General features: G+C 33.9%; 1 long non-coding RNA gene across 1 annotated transcript; it reads right to left on the bottom strand.

The window, feature by feature from the left end:
* Positions 1-5,740: 5,740 nt before the first annotated feature.
* Positions 5,741-8,971, bottom strand: LOC145578999 (uncharacterized). The gene is made up of 4 exons (XR_014098962.1): positions 8,732-8,971; positions 8,539-8,597; positions 6,655-6,903; positions 5,741-5,970 (listed from the first exon to the last, which is right to left on the bottom strand). It is a non-coding gene; the product is annotated as an uncharacterized LOC145578999 (long non-coding RNA).
* Between the last annotated feature and the right edge of the window lie 4,938 nt (positions 8,972-13,909).

Raw genomic sequence — 13,909 nt, 5'->3', positions numbered from 1 at the left:
TTAGAGAGAATATATGATTGATTGTTTGTTGTTGATCTAAAATGGAGAAAATCGTTCCTATTTATAGAGAAAACATCCGAAAACGATAGAAAAGAGTTAGAATTCGAATCGGAGTAAAACTGCACCCATTGCGGCGCGACAAGGCCATCGCGACGCAATGGACCTGTCGCAACACGATGGTGCTGCTGGATAAATTTTTTCGTACGGAATCCTTTTCCCAATATAATTGGATATTAGAGTCTGTACTTTATCATTTAAAGTCAGATTAAATCCTTTAAAACACTTGTTTTATTCCAACTAAAATTCTTTAACTTTTCTAAAAATATAATTATTAATCCTAATCCCTTTAGAACTGAAAATAACCTTCTAGATTATTCTAGAAAATTAAAGTAATTCCTAATGACTTTAAGAATGATAATTAATGGACTCTCCACTTGATCATTGGGTCACCCATAAAACCCATTGAATATCCAATTTAATATTTGGGCCATAACTTCCTCATTATTCATCGGAATTGGGCATATTATATATCGTTGGAAAGTTTTTTTCGAGCCCTATCCAACTACACTATTATTGGACCCATATCATGGACCAAACAAAATTGGATTGGACATTTTCATAAGGTACGAAAAAAAATATTTTTGAAAACAGAAAGAAATATTTTTATTATTAAAAACAGAGGCATCATGAGACTCTTTCACATTTCACTTCGTTTGATAATCAATGACGTGAAAAGTACTCATCACTGAGTTTGGTTTTGGGGAGACACAATTTAGTGTCTACACAAGCCAAACTTCTTAATATGGCGAGGAGGAATACTTTGATTAAATTCGTGTTAAATTTTATCCTCTTTATGCCATGCAAACTTCTCTACTCCCTTGCTCTATCCTTGATAGGGATGGCAATGGGGCGGATTGGATGCGGATGATGGTACCTCCGTACCATACCCACCTAAAAATCTTATACCCATCCCAGCCCCACCTCCCGTGGTGGGTACAATATCCATATCCATACCCGCCCCAGGTACAAGATGGGATCCATCCCCGCCCCACCACCCACTTGGATAACTGCACCTACCCTAAACCATTCCAAATCCACTGCCATGATGTTTTATTGTATTACATTAATGACAATTATATCAAATTTGGTTAAAAAATTTAAGACTCTTACTTTAGGCAGATTGGGCCGAAAGGGGTATCAAGTTTAATTTCATAAATTCTAAACTTTTCTAAAGGAAATATGGGACGGGTATAGGGCGGGTATGGAGCAGGTTTGCTCTAAAATCCATACCCGCCCGATCACCCATGGCGGGTACATATTTTATACCCATCCCCGCCCTATCACCCGCCAAACCCCCGTTCCTCCATCCCCGCCCCACTTGGGCGGGGATGGGGCGGGTCTCCCATTTAACTCGAACCACTGCCATCCCTAATCCTTGATACTTTTGGAAGAAGTTTTAGAAGGTTTATTTGGAATAAATTGGATAGGTCCCATTATCTAGCTAGAACAAGTTGGGATAAAGTATGTCTTCCCTTAGGGTTAGGAGGTTTGGGTAGCATATTCATAATTTGAGGAGTTAGAATATCTCATTCATGGAAAAGTTGGGATGGAAAATCATTAATGATCCCTCTAAGCTTTGGGTTAGAATTCTTAGAACCTATAATAAAAATATTCTTCATTTCTCAATTGTTTTCTCAATCCCTCGGACTCTCCTCTTTGGAAAGATATTCTTGAAGCAAAGGACTTACTTATACAAGGTCTTTCTTATAGAATGGGCAATGGGGAGGACATTTGTCTTTGGTATCATCATTGGGTGGGGGAAAATCCTATTGATCTTGCAATTGACAAACCTATTCCAGATTTGATTGCTATTGGCAAGTTAACAAAATTATACGAAATGGAAGGTGGGACCATAGCAGAATCAAACACATTATTCCTGATTTTCTATGCTCCCAAATTGAGAACATTCCTCTCCCTACTATTGCTTGTGTTAAGGATTCGATTCGTTTGGGAAAAAAAAGTAAACGGCCAATTCTCGATCAAATCTACCTATCATTTATGCTCCAATTTTCCATCTCACCCTTCTTTTCCTAATGTAAGTTGGAAAAAAATCTTGAGTATCAAATTTCCCTACAAACATAAAATGTTGCTTTGGAATGCTGTCCACCAAATCTTACCTACTGCCTCTATTCTTAACTTAAGTATCTCCAATTTCAACCCTAGCCTATTTTTACAAGATGCAATCTCTCTAATGAAAGTCATCTCCACATTTATCGTGATTGCATTAGCTCAAAAGTTTTGTTCATGAGAATTTTGCAGGGTAATATACTGGATGTAGGATCATTTATCACACTTTTTACAATGTGGATTAGGTTGATTGGATCAACTATAATCTACGTTTGAGTGGTAACTGAAAAACTATTTTTTTAGTAGCATTGTGGCATATTTGGAGAGTGAGGAACCAGGCTATTTTTCAACTTTCTTTGCTCCACCCTATCACTCATTTTAACAGCTTTATGGTGGACTTGGTTGCAACTTTAAATGCCTTTCAGGGTACAGGAAAAGAAACCAATGGAACGAGGCAATGAAGCAAAATGGAAGTGGCCAGCAAAGGGCTCAATGAAGCTGAATGTGGACGGGGCTTGGAGGAGTACTAGAATACCTGGAGCGGGGCGAGTTGTCAGAACCGGTGATGGAGCATGGCTCGGAGGGAGATCTTGGAAAATAAAAGCTAGAAACCTTGCTGAAGCCGAGCTTATTGCAATCAAAGAAGGGATGATGATGGCAAGTGAGGCAAACTTGAAGAAAGTCATTGTCAAGACGGATGCTCAGTCACTCAGAAGCACGCTTGAAGACATTGGTAAGAAAGGAACACATGAGCTAGCAGTAATCCTTAAAGATATTGGGGAACTGCTTAATAAGCCATGCAAGTTCAAGTTCAGTTACGTGCCAAGGGAAGCAAATGAGGTGGCTCATTACCTAGAGATTCTAGCAGTTGACATGGATGGGCCCATCATGAACCACCCTGCTGTCCCAAACTATGCTAGGAATGTCTATGAGAACAACATCATTGATAGCCGCAGCACTTGAATTTGTTCTTGTGCTTGGTGTTCCTTGTCAAAGCTTGAATGATAACCTAATTACTTGTGTGGATCAGGCTGATTGACAAATATTTGTAAATTAGTCCACTTGGTGGGCCATGGTCTGTTATATTTTATAATAACGCAAAGTACAGACTTCAACTGTGAGAAACTAATGACATGACTTTGGACGTTTGAGACGGAGGTAAGTAACGTAGTTACCCAAATTTTATTCCTTAAAATTAGAAAAAAATTATATTACTCCTGAATTCTCATCTGGATCTTCATCGTAACACATAGCGTATTCCACAGAAGAAGATGATCCTCTAAGAAGATAAAACTCCGACGACATATACAGTAACACCATAACAACTTCAATAAAAACGTATTTGTTTCAATTACCCATCCTCCATGATAACCAATAAAGACACAATTTAGACAGAACTTACACGGGGATTGCTTAGAGCAACTTAATTACGAGTGTTGTTCGACTTAAGTGAATTGGTCAAAGGAATTGAATTTCGAGGCAGTAAAACTTATGTGAATTGCCGGGAGGATTTGAATTTCAAATTTTACTTGAGTTCAAATTTGGAAATTGCTCGGAGAATATTGAATTTGGGGAATTCCTCCAATTTAGGGTTTGAAAAGGGAAAGTGATTACGAAATACAAACGGAGGTTACGTTATTGACCAACCCCAACGTTAGTCAACATTTTGCCATGTCATTCAGCCATTTGAGGAATATCTCGCTACAGTTACAAAATTACCCCCAAATAAATCGTTGAAAAGACTAAAATAAACCCTGATTGGATGACTTTGTCACTTAGCCTAATGAACTTGTATTTCCTCGTAGTTTGGGTATGGAGGACAAACTTGTGTTTTTGTTTGGTTAGTAGGATTAAAAGTACTAATCAAGATCTGTGATGTATGAGAAAATATATAACGAAGGGTAATTCAGACTTTTTGCAAACCATAAATATCTAAAGTACTTCTGCAAATCGAATTAGTACCATTGTAGTTCTTAGTGGTAGTATTTTAATTCTTAGTAGTACAAATTTGTCATTCAGTAATACTAAGTTGTTTGGTAGTAGTAGATAGCTGATTTCATCTTAAAAGTTAGAAAAAATTTCAAATAAGCTATTAAGTTTGTCAATATTCAGCAGTATTATTAATAGTCTCAGTGGTAGAAAACTATGGTTCAGCAGTACAAAAATAGTATCCAGTGAAAGATTTTAAATAAACCGATTTTTCTTGAGCAAAATTTTACTAGTTGTCTTATTGATAATTATTTTATAATTTTACAATCTTAATTTTAGTAGCTGCGTTAATTTGGTATCAGAGCCATACGGTTAAAATTAAACTAAATTGGTAATTAAATTAATAATTAAGTGAAACTGGAGAATACTAGAGTTTCTACTGAGTGTAAGAAGCCTGATTTTAAGCACTACTATCATATTCCTGAAAATACTAATAATTTTGGCCCACTCCTTAATTATATTGTAGATCAAATTGGTGAGCTTAAAGTAGAAGTTGATAGCATACATTGTCGTTGCATGAGCAGTGAACATAAGCTATTAACAACAATATCAGAGATTAATAAAAATTTAAGCGAGCTAAAAGAACAAGTTAAACAAGTACAACTTGCGTTAACAAACGAAGTTAAACATCAATTTAACAAAGAAGTATCACCTAATAAGGAAAAGATTGTTCCTTATAAATATAAATATCGTTTTCAAAATTTAGATAAAAAGAAAAAATTTACAGTGTCACTCCCTAAAATACCTACTAGTAACCAAGAAAAGAATAAAGAAACTAAAGATGAGCTCTCATGTTCAGGAGAAAACGCTTAACGAATTGCAAATCTTATTTGATAAAGAAGAAGATCCTGATAAGCTAAATGAAATTATGGACTTAATTTCTGAAAAAGGAATTAATTCTGAAATAGAGGAAAATACTTATGTTTCTTTAGAAGAAGATTTGTATCAACAAATGGGATTAATGAAGTTAAATGATCAAGACTCTTTACCCATAGAAGTTGTCCGACAAAAGATTGAAAATAAACTAGGAAAAAGAGTAATGGATAATAATGATGTTAAAAAAGAAATTATTAATGAAAATATTAATGTAAACAATGTTATCCAAAGACTTAGGTATCAAGGAGAAGGAATATGCACACGACCAAGATACATACCAGAGAAAACTACCCGGTTTAGCGTCAAGGTTATGCCTAACCAAATTCCTAAACAGGAAGAAGTAACTCTTGAACCTATAAGTCAAACTGATTATAAGCTTAAATTAGATGGTGTAAAGAGATAGACAAAATGTTTTAGATCAGTGAAAAAAGAGTACGAGTAGTGTACTTAATCTAAACACTGAATGGACTTCTGAAAATTTCTTAAATTATATCGAATATAGTTTCTATGGCTGTGTAGAAGATTCGTATGATGGTGTAGATGAAGTACTAGTAGAAAAATGTAAAAGAGCACCGGTTCAAAACCCCCCTTATAGCACCAGTTTTGAACCGGTGTTCATTTGAGGGATGCCAAAAAGTGATAGTTTTTGCCACAAGTTCAGAACCGGTGCCAAAAATACCCTTAAAAAATAAAAATTTAAAAAAAAAATTTGCTTTTTTTTCCTCTAAAATGGTCAGCAAACAACATATATATATAAACTTATACATTTTCATTAATAACTAGGAAAAATTTACACTTTTCATCCAAAAAACAAAAGGACAATAATGTAAATTCTATGCAATTTCACTCTTCTATGCCAACTCACACCTCACTTTTTCCTACTTTGAACAAGCTGTGCTACAACTTCCTTCTCTTGGCCCTCTAACTCCTCTCTTGCTTGATTTAATTCATCATGCTCCAACATCACCATTATTCTTTCTGATAAAAAACAACAACAAAACCATCAGATCAGTAATTCATCACAAGGAGACAATGCTCTTTTGATAAACACACAAAAATCAAACAATAATTATTCAAACTGACATCTCAATCATCACACTTAGGTTGCTCTATCCATATAACTGCACTCATGCCAATGATAAAAGAAAAGATTGGTTCAGTGGGTAAATAGCTTATTCTAAGATGAAATTTTGGCAGAAATTCAGTACCATTATGTAAAGTATAAACCAATAAAGCATTGCAGATACAAGTATCCATTAACCATAATATTCAGCCGGCAGAATGATAGATAATAATGTTCTTTCATTCATGTGTGATATCTCTATAAATAGTACGATAAAATCAACCAGCAAATTCAGCAATACATTACAAAGATGAGATGGCTGGCACAATCTGTCCTTCACTAAGCAAGTTTGCAGATGTCTTCATAATCCACATTATACTTTCTCGAAAATTAATAATAGGCATAAACTCTAGCATCTTCAAGCAACATACCGTGGTAAACATATCTCATTGATAACATATCAAAAACACAAATGCATGCAGTGCCTATTTTCAACACGAAACATACTAAGTCCCTTTGATAGAATATTAACAAATGCTAGTCAAGGTCACAGCATTTCAATCTTAAACAAGAAAGTTATGAAAATAGATGATACTCACAGCGAAAGAGATGCTTAGAAAGAGTTTCATTGGGCATGAACTCAGCAACTAGCAATCTCTCATCACCCTCACAACAACACCCAATTAAATTTGCCATTTTCTCACTTCTCAGCAGCCCTACCGCTCTTGCTTCCTCCTACATTTTATATCAAATTCCAATCAAACATCCAGAAGCAGCAACTCTTAAATCGTCCAATTTGAACTCAGTGAAACTCGGTTGAGACTCACTTTCATCTTTCCCTCCGTTTTCTACAATCACCCAGAAATCAAAAACACATAAGCATAAAATCCCATCAAAGATTAAACTACAAATAGTTAGACAACATCCACAAACCCAATCTTCGATCTCAAAACATAATAGACCATTACTCCTCCTGGATCAGATTCCAGCAACTAAAACCCAATCAAACCCATAATCCCCTTTAATCCCGATTCCAATTTAATCTCATTCATGTAACTTACCAATATTAGCTAACAAGAGGGACAAAATCGAACTCACAATCGAACTCAAAATCAAACATCACATACAAACTCAAACCCAAACACAGCAATCACATCACAAAATCCAAAATCATAACCCTAAAACTCAATGAAATCGAAATCAAAACCCAAATTAATATACTTTGGCAGGGTATCTACTTTTTTTCAATATGTGAATAAGAGGATCTTATTGAAGACTGGACATGCTTTAAAATTAATATACCTCCTTGCCATAAATAAATAAATCTAATACAGTCTATTGATTCAATTAGTTATATGATATCGGCTATAATTGCAAAACGAGGCATATCAATCTTTCTGCCCCTGCTAATAAAACAATGTTAACAGCTTAGGTCCAAGACAGAAAAATGGAACCACTTGTTAGTCAATCTATGAAGGGATCAGAAATAAAAATTCTCAGGAAATGCTCTACTTTATTATACTTTATTTTCATGTTCGGTACAGCATCGCTTTCATAAGGAATTATTCACCAAAAACGCTCAATATGATCTTGACACACAAAAAAAATTAAAATTCACACAATATAGCATGGACAAAGGAGAATCAAAACACCAGCTTATGATTCTTTGACTCTCGACACTATATGAGATTATGAACTACCACATTTCAATTTATCTTTATTAAAGAGATGCAGGACAATCTAGATTTTTAACAAACTCCCGAGAAGTAGTTTTATGAAGAAACTCCCGAGAAGTAGTTAATCGAGTTTTATGTCAAGATTTTATAGTGTTGAGATACAATGAATGAAAAATCAAGCAAACAACGGATTATCATTTCTAACTGTGAGGAATGGACAACCATAACTAATGAGAGGACAATGTTACTCAACTTATTATTTAAAAACAGAACACAAAATTTATGTTAAAGTAGAGTATTATAGACACTAGAAATATCAATTAACATGTGAACTTTTTTTTTATTTCCATGTTTATCAAATGGTATTACAGACGCAATACCACTACACAGATCAAGCAACCAAGGATCAAACATCCGAATGCTCAAATTCTAGCAACATGATAAGCATTTGGGGTGATTGTGCCCTCATATTCAACAACAGTACAACACTCTTTCTCTTCAATCACCAAACTATCTAAAAGAACCCATTTTTGCAGCTCTGAACGAATTTTCCCACATAAATTATATCAACAAATTGACAAAACAACATCAAATATCGAGATTTTTCATCCAAATATCATAATAACAGCAACTAAAACAATCAAAGAGGCAACAATCAATAATTATAAAGGTTCAAACTGATTGATTTCACGAAATAAATCCATACAAAACCAAAATCTCCAACAAAATTGCAAATTAAAAAACTAAAATTACGAGAAAAAACTAAAACCCATTAAACAGAAACAAGAATTAAACATCCAGGAGTACCTCATTTCAATTGAGCCTGATTCGTATTAAGGAGTGCATCACCCTTTAATCGCAATCCTCTACAAATTAGCACAAAAATAATCAATAAATCGGCAAGAATTGAAATTTAAACATCAAGTTACAGAATATGAAAAAGAAAGCAGGATTAATTGTGAAATTTCACAAAAACTGAATGAAAAAGGAGATAAATTACATAAATTGAATGAAAATTGTTTCAGAATTCCCTAGCCATCGATAGAGTTGCTTGCGGCGCAATTATGTCGAAGGAGAGAGGAAAGGAAAGGGAGAGCGACGGTGGCTTCGAGATCTGGCCGGCGGTGGCTTCATGCATGTGACTGCGAGTTTGAGGAGAGAGAAGCAGAGAGATCTAGTTGAGGAGAGAGGACTCAGAGGAGAGAGAGAGAGAGAGAGAGAACACGAGTTGCTGAGGAATGAGAAAGAGAACACGAAAGACAAAGAATAGAGGGGCGGGTTTTTTTTATATATATAAATTGCCACCGGTTCAAACCGGTGCCATTTCACCAATTTGGCAACGGTTTAGTTTGAACCGGTGGCATTTCTTTTATACTAATCCCGCCTAATTTTTTTGCCACCGGTTTTTAAGAACCGGTGCCACTAACTCGATGCCTATTTGTATTTTCTACTAGTGAAGAAGTCAAAACTACGTTAAGAGCTAATAAATCGCGTACTAGGATGTTTAGACAGCTATGTCAATACATTGGCTTGGAATTTATTGGTCTTAGAGCTAAACCTAATGAGAAAAGAATGGAATATCAAAGAAAGTTAAGTAATTTGTCCATCTGTAATATGAAAAATGTCGAGAACTATATTATGGAATTTGAAACATATTATTATAAAATTGGTGAAAATGAAACAAATCTTGGAATGTTCTATGATAAATTACCAAGTCATCTTAATGAAGAAATTAGTGAAAAATATCAAGAATGGAGAGAGAAATTCTTAGCTAGGGATGCCCTAGGTAATAGAATTGCTTTCCTAAGAAAGTGGATTGAAAAGAAATATAGAGAGGTTGGAGGAACTCAACAAATGAAGAGACAATTTCTCACTTGTTGGGATTTCCCAAATAACTATGGATGTGAAAGAAAAAACTATAATAAGAGAAGGAATTATAAGAAAAATAAATTTGACAAATCAAGAGAAGAAGCCTATAAAAAGAAGTACTATAAATACAAATATAGAAAACCAAGTATGTTTTTCAGAAAGGCAACATATTGTCCTGAGAAAAAAAATACATGCAAATGTTGGTCTTGTGGAGAACTAGGGCATTATGCTAATGAATGTAAAAAAGCTAATCATAAATTAATGGAAGCCTTAGGTAGTTGGGATTACATAGAAATACTAGAAGACGAGGCTTTAGAATTGGCGTTAAGTAATAATAAAGGAATAGTAGAGATAATAGAGGAAGAAAATGAGTATAACAAAGAACTTGAGGATAGCGAATTTGAAGAAGAAAATTATGAAGAAATAAATAATATGATGGAAGGAGAAGAGTTAGAAAATTCAGAATCAAATGACAATGATGAGGATAAAAGCAAAATGACTATAGGTCAACTAAAAAGAGCTGAGCATTCATTTGAAGATAATGACCTAGATCATATAAATAAAGAAAGCTGGAATTTCCCCCAGATTACTAAGGATAAAATATTTAAAACTTCTTTCTTTAAAACTAGAACCAAATATGTATGTGAAGAAATGGAAGGAAGTATATAATCGAAGATTGTGAACAAAAGGCAACCGAAATTAATATCATAAATTGGAAAAGTATCAAAAAACATAAAGAAAAAGGAAATTATAGTTATATTTGTATTGGTGCAGTACTAGTATACATAACTCCTTTACAAGATTTTGGCAAGGATGTTAAATGCTTGAGTTTTATTTGTGATATTAGACATAAAGAGTTTTATGATCAAATAATTAGTGGTATCACTTGTAACTTAAGTCAAGGAACGATAAGCTATATATGTGAACCTAGATATTATGTGAGCTTAGAAGATTCATTTGCGTCAAAGTTTCTAGCTATCAAGCTATTAACAAAAGGAGTAAAAATGCATAAAGGAACATGACCTATACAATTAAGATGGAAGGTGGTTTATAAGTTGGTAAATACTATAGATTCATCTTTTAAAAAACAATTAGTCGATCTCAGAAATATGAGCAAGGAGGAGGTCCTAAAAAGAAAATTACATCTATAAAAGTAAATCCTAACGAAATTGAAATTGAAAAAACTTGGGAGGAATTCTTTATGAATCCTGCAGTTAGTAATAGATCAAGTAAGATATTAATTGATGAACCAAGATTACTTCATATTGGGATGACTACAAAGCCTAGAATACAGAGAAATATGACTCTTAGAACACCAAGTCTAGGTAGACAAAATTCAACAATAATAAGGATGAAAAAACAAGGTGATGAAAAGCCAGAAGAGGATGAAGAAGAAATGTTAGTTCTACTAAAGAAACTAAATGAAAAATATGAGAGTATAAAAGCCTTAAAACAACCGGCAAGGCATAGCATTGATTTGGGTTCATACTCTAATTTAAAGATAAATGAAGATCTAAATAATCCTATTGATAAAAGAAAGGTAATTGGATATAAGACCAAAACTGTGAGTGAACCAGTATGTGAAGATGAAGTTAATATGCAAATGGAAGCTTGTAATGAAGTAACCAGTACAAATCCAAATAGCATTTATATTCCAATTGATATATGCATTGAAGAATATAATAAATATAAATTATGTGCATATATTGATAGTGGTTGTTCTACATGTTTTGGAAAAAGATCTTATTCCCAGAATTTTTATGGAAAAAGTTAAAAATCCTATGTAAGTTAGAATTGCTAATAACAGTGTCATGATGCATACGGAAATAATTGAAGAATTACCTATAGAAATTGGAGGAGTTCAATGTGTTATTCCTATTTTATGGGCAACTAATCAACCTAGCCATGATATGATAATAGGAAATAACTTTCAAAGGTTATAATCTCCATGCACTTAGACCATTGATCAAATTATCTTTACTATAAATAGTCATTCTGTTCTTATACAGAAAATAACAAAGGCTTATACTCATCAGACTATGGAATTTACGCGCAGCCAGCGTGGTGATAGGGTTACACCTACACAACGAGAGGTTGCACTTAGAATTTCTGAGTGTGATTCATCATTAACTAATCAGATAAATAAGCAACAAGAAAAGTTATGTGAAAATTATATTCTACAAATCCATTAGAACATTGGGAAAAGGATAAGACATTTGCTAAGATAACTCTAACAAATCCTAATAAGATTATTAGAGTAAGAAAAATGGTTTATACCTACCAAGATTGTCGATGAACAAATAAAAGAATTATTGAATAAAAAGTTAATTAGGAATAGCAAGAGTCCTCACAATAGTCCAGCATCCATGGTAAGGAATCATGCAGAAGAAAAGATAGGAAAAGCTAGAATGGTCATTAATTACAAACAATTAAATGATAATACTGTTTTTGATGGCTATTACATTCCTAATAAAACTTTGTTATTTAATAGAATACAAGGAGCCACATGGTTTTCCAAAATGGATTGTAAGAGTGGTTATTGACAAATTAAAATGGAAGAAGAAAGTATTCCATTAACTGCATTTAGTGCCCCTCAAGGGCATTATGAATGGTTAGTAATGCCTTTTGGATTAAAAAACACTCCACAAATATTTTAGAGAAGAATGGATAATATTTTTAGAGAATTTAATCATTGTTGTTTGGTTTACATAGATGATATTTTAATATTTCAAAAGATTTAGAGCAGCATAAGAATGATCTTAAAGCGGTAACTCAAAAATGTGTTGAACATGGTATAATCCTTGGGAGAGAAAAATGTGTTTATGCTAAACAGGAAATTGAGTTTCTAGGATTAGAGATTAAAGCACGACAGATAATATTGCAAAAACATATTCTAGAAAAGATAGAAAAATTCCCAGATAAAATTGAAGATAGAAAACAACCAGAGAGCTTTCTAGGATGTTTAACCTATGCTTCTGATTTCATAGAAAATCTTGCTCTGTTAAGGAAACCATTACAACAAAAACTCAAGAAAGAAAAAACTTGGAATTAGAAGGAAAGTGATTCCAAAATTGTTCAAAATTAAAAGCTATCTGTAAAGATCTTCCTATACTAACACTGCCTACTAGTGAAGATGATTTAATCCTTGAAACAGATGCTAGTAATGAGCATTGGAGTGCTGTGTTAAAAATCAAAGAAGGAGAAAGACTTTGCAAATATAGTAGTGGAAGTTTTAATAAAGCTGAGTTAAATTATCCCACAATGCAAAAGGAAATTCTTACACTTATTGGAGGGATCGAGAAGTTCTTAATCTTCTTAGCCCCTAAACAGTTCTTAATAAGAACAGATTGCAAAGGCATACTTGGTTTTGTTAAAAAAATTTTGTCTAATATGCAAGCGCAAGGAAGACTCCTGCATTGGCAATTATGGCTTAACCAATTCTCTTTTACTGTTGAACATATTCAGGGATCAAAGAATTCTTTGGCGGATAGTTTGACCAGAGAATTAGCTAATGTCGAAGAAACTCAAGGCAACACAAAAGCCTCCTGCACACCAACTCCAAAAGATGGATGCAGAGAGGAAAACTCTCATTGACGAAACAGAAAATGCAATGGAGCGGGTTTCACCCTCCAGTTGGGCCTTGATGCAAGGCTTGATCATTTCAGCAAAACAACAATCACGAGATGGTTTAATCAAGGGTTGCCACCGAGCAGTCCAAAGGCTATTGATGTTTGAAGTAACAGTCATGTTATTTCAACTCATCCCTGATATACAGAATATAATACTTAATAAAATAAGAGATAACGATTTCAGAACATGGTACGAGCTAGTAGTTACAAGATCCAGCCGACTCTATGATGTTAGAGACTTATGGGTAGAACGAGTAGAGTAACCTACAAACTCTAAGGTAGCAGCATTATGCATCAATCCATATCCTCTTACTCGAAACGCTCCATTCATTAAGATACATTACCAAGCTTGGGATTATGGAATGGTATATGCCTTTCATGATTTCCCTACTCTTGATGACTCTTTCTTTTCAAAGCTTACAAAGTTTCAGCAATATGCATTTAATAAAGTCCGAAGGTTTTGTTATGATAAAAAAGATTATCTTCTGCTAGCAGCAAGGGTGCAATGTACGAATATTGAAGTTGTGGAAGGAAAGGTCAGTTCGCCTCATTATTTGATAATATTCAGGAAAGTGGCCTTTAGTACTCAAGATCCCATACTAATTCGTCGGAAGACTGTTAAAAATCCAACTGAAGCCAGAACACTGGGATTTTTCTACATTTCACAATATCTTAACGAT

The sequence above is a fragment of the Chenopodium album genome, chromosome 14, assembly GCF_948465745.1.
Source record: "Chenopodium album chromosome 14, dcCheAlbu1.1, whole genome shotgun sequence".
In the NCBI taxonomy this organism is placed as follows: Eukaryota; Viridiplantae; Streptophyta; class Magnoliopsida; order Caryophyllales; family Amaranthaceae; genus Chenopodium; species Chenopodium album.
Note: the sequence above shows the minus strand (reverse complement) of the source record. Positions and strands in the feature narration are given on the sequence as shown.